This window comes from Otolemur garnettii, unplaced genomic scaffold, assembly GCF_000181295.1.
Source record: "Otolemur garnettii isolate 467f Iridium unplaced genomic scaffold, OtoGar3 scaffold00143, whole genome shotgun sequence".
Classification (NCBI taxonomy): domain Eukaryota; kingdom Metazoa; phylum Chordata; class Mammalia; order Primates; family Galagidae; genus Otolemur; species Otolemur garnettii.
The window spans coordinates 4,037,311-4,041,541 of NW_003852538.1; positions in this window are offsets into that span (position 1 = coordinate 4,037,311).

The following is a 4,231-nucleotide window of genomic DNA, read 5'->3' on the forward strand; positions in this document are numbered from 1 at the left end:
TTCAGTTCCATATATCTATGTCTCTCTTTATATTCCAAAACCATGCTGTTTTGATCACATATCTCTATATTCCAGTATCATGCTGTTTTGATAACTGTGGACTTGTAACATAATGTAAAGTCTGGTACAGTGATACTCCTGCTTTGTTTTTATTATTAAAAATTGCCTTGGCTATATGGGTTTTTTTCTGGTGCCATACAAAACAAAGACCTATTTTTTCAGTTATTCAAAGGATGATGTTGGTATTTTAATTAGGATTTCAGTAAGTCTGTAGAGTGCTTTGGGTAGTATAGACATTTTAACAATGTTGATTCCCCCCAGCCAAGAGCATGATATCTTCTTCCATTTGTTAACATCTTCTGCTACTTCTTTTCTTAAGAGTTTCATAATTGTCTTTGATAAGACCTCTGTTGTTAGGTATATTCCTAGGTATTTCACTGTATTTCCTGATGACTTCTAGGAATTTCAAGGTTGAGTCTCTGGGGTTTTCTAAGTATAAGATCATATCATCAGCAAAGAGGGAGAGTGTGACCTCCTCTGCCCCCATTTAGATACACTTTATATCCTTTTTTTGCCTGATTGCACTGATTAAAACTTCCAGAACTATGTTGAATAATAGTGGTAATAGAGGGCATCCTTGTCTGGTTCCAGTTCTAAGTGGAAAAGCTTTTAGTTTTACACCATTCAGTATGATGTTGGCTGTGGGTTTGACATAGATGGCTTAAATCAACTTAAGAAATGTGGCACCTATGCCTATATTCTTAAGTGTTCTTATTAGAAAAGGATGCTGAATTGTGTCAAATGCTTTTTCTGCATCTATTGAAAGGATCATATGGTCTTTGTTTTTGCTTCTGTTGGTATGGTGCATTACATTTATGGATTTGCCTATGTTAAACAAATGTTGCATCCCTGGGACAAAGGCTATTTGACTGTGATGTATAATTATTTTAAAGAGTAGATGCAATCTATTACCTAAGATTTTGTTGAGTATTTTTGCATCGATATTCATTAGTGAAATTAGTCTCTATTTTGCCTTTTTATTTAGATCTTTTACTGATTTTGGAATCAAGGTTATGTTTGCTTCATAGAACATACTGGAGAAGGTTCCTTCCTCCTCAGTGTTTTGAAATAGGTTCGGCATTATAGGTACAAAAGCACAAGCTCATCTTTGAAGCTGTTATAGTATTCTGATGTTAAGCTATATTGTCTTAGGCTTTTTCTTTTTTTTTTTTCTGGAAGCTTTTTTATTGTTTCTGTAATCTAGTGGTTGATATTGGTCTATTTAAGAGATCTGTTTCTTCTTGGTTAAGTCCAGGAGGATGCTGTGATTCCAGGTATTAGTCCATTTCCTCCCCATTGTCAAATTTCTGGGCATAAAATTTTTAATATTAGTCAGAAATAATCTCTTGTGTCTCTATGTTATCAGTTGCTATTTTCCCCTTTTCATTTCTGATTGAGGTTATTAAATATTTTATTTTCTATTTCTGGTTAATCTGGTCAATGTTTTATTGATTTTATTTATCTTTTCAAAGAACCAAATTTTTGTTTCATAAATTTTATGAATGATTCTTTTATTTTCAATTTCATTGACTTTTTATTTCATTTTGGTTAATTCTTTTCTTCTGCTAGGTTTGTAATATGATTGCTCTTCCATTTCTTTAACATGATTTATTAGGTTATTGATGTGCCCGCTTTCTCTTTTTGGATGTAGGCATTTAGTACAATAATTTACTCTCTTAGAACTGCTTTTGCAGTGTCCCACATGTTTTAGTTCCACCTTTTTTTGCCTTGTTGTCTAAGAAGATTCAAGATAAAATTACAAATCTTATGATTTTGTTCAGGTTTGATTTGTGTCCTAAGATATGATCTATTTTGGAGAATGGGCTGATAATTTTAGTTTTGTGATGCAGTGTTCTATGTATGTCTATCAAGCATAGTTGTTCTAGGGTCACATTTAAGTCCCTTTATCTTTGTTTAGTTTCTATTTAGAAGATCAGTCCAGCTCTGTTAGAGGAGTACTAAAGTCCCCTGCTATTATGGTGTTATGTGATATTATATTGCTCAGACTAATTAAGGTCTGGTCAAAACTCTGGGAGCATTTAAGCTGGGTGCATAAATATTTAGAATTGTAATGACTTCTTGTTGTATTGTTGCTTTGACCTCTATGCAGTGTTCATCTTTGTCTTTTTTAACTTTAGTTGCTTTAAATCCACTTACATCTGAAAATAAGATTGCCTTCTTTTCTTCTGATTTCCATTTGTCTGAAAAATTGTCTCCCATTCCTTAACAGTGAGTTTTACTTTGTCCTTCAAGGCTAGGTGTGTTTCCTGAAGACAGAAAATGGATGGCTTGTGCTTTTTTATCCAATCAGCAGACTGTGCCTTTTCAGTGGGGAATTCAAGCTATTATCATTTATTGAGATAACTGATAAGTGTGGTGGCATTCTATTCAATTTATTTTGTGAAAGTCCATTGCTTAGTTTTATCATTTGGATCATTGCAGAAGCTAGGTTCTGTCCTTTATTTTCTAGGTGCTTACTTTGCTGGTGATTCATTGTGATGCTCAAAGTATAGTATGTAGAATAGGTCTAAGTATTTCTAGTAGAGCTGGTCTAGTAGAGTGGTGCCAAACTTCCTCAATGTTTGCATATCAGTAATTTATTTGATTTCTCAATAAAAAAATTTTAAGCTTAGTTTAGCAAGATATGGAATTCTGGGCTGAAATTATTTTAAGTAGTTTAAAATAGATGACCTTTGTCTTCTGCCTTCTGCAGTCACCCTGATGGATTTGCCCATAGGTCAATTGGCACTTACTCCTTGCAGCTTGCAGAATCTTTCTCTTTTGTCTTGACATTGGACACGTTTGTGACAACATGTCTTAGAGACACATTTGAGTTGAGATGACCTGGGGTCCAATATGTCTCTGAAAGCAGTGTGTCAGAATCTTGGTGATTTGGGGAAATTTTCATTTATGATATCCTTTAGTAGGGCTTTCATGCTTCTGGGACATACTTCTTCCCATTCTGGGATACCTAAAACTCTATAACTTGTGTATTTGAATGCTTCATGAAGTACCATAATTTTGTCATTACATTCTGCTTTCTCTCTCTCTCTCTTTTTTTTTTTTTTTTTTTTTTTTTTTTTTTTTTTTGGAAAGACAGGGTCTGACTTTATCACCTTTGGTAAAGTGCCGTGGTGTCACACTACTCATAGCAATCTCCAACTCCTGGGCTTAGGTGATTCTCTTGCACCAGCTTCCTGAGTAGCTAGGACCACAGGTGCCTGCCACAATGCCCAGCTATTTTTTTTTTCTTTGAAGTTCAGCTGGAGCCAGGTTTGAACCTGCCACCCTCAGTATATGGGGTGGGTGCCCTACCCACTGACTCGCGGGCACCACCCCTCTCTCTTTCTTTCTGTCTTTTTAACTGCCTGAGTTAGCTCACAAGCTTTATCCTATACCTCTGAGATTTCTTCTGCATGGTCTAATCAGTTATTGATACTTTGTACTGCATCTTGAACTCCCTGATTGACTGCTTCAATTCCTTGAGCTCTGCTATATCCTTTGTATATTATTCATGTCATTCATCTCTTATTTGGTTCTATTTTTGGATGTCTGTTTAGTTATTTTCCACTTTCTCAGCAATTTCCTTCATTGTTTTTACCATCCATATTTTAAATCCCCCTTCTGCTATTTCTAACATTTCTTTATAGATAGAATCCTCTGTGGTAACTACCTATATTCTTTGAATGTATAAATTAGTAACTTTTGCTCATATTTGATATGGGGTGAATATTTGTGTCCCCCCAACATTAACATGTTGAAGCTTCATTCTCAATATGAAGTATCTGAAGATGAAACCTTTGAGATTAGTATTTGATCCTAAGAGTGAGGTCCTGGTTTCAAGGTATTAGACCTATTTCAAGAAGGGCCATTTTGGCATTTTTATACACATATTCATTCTCTCTCTCTCTCCACATAAAGCCAAGGTAATGTAAGCACACAGTGAAGAGGCAGTCACTTGGACTTCCTGCCAGCAGAATGGTAAGGTTAGTTTCTAGCTTGGCACCTGTGACTCAAGTGGCTATGGCACCAGCCACATACAAATGAGCTGGCAGGTTTGAATCTAGCCTGGGCCCTCCAAAACAACAATGATGGCTGCAACAAAAATATAGCCAGGCATCATGGCAGGCACCTGTAGTCTCAGCTACTTGGGAAGCAGAGGCAGGAGACT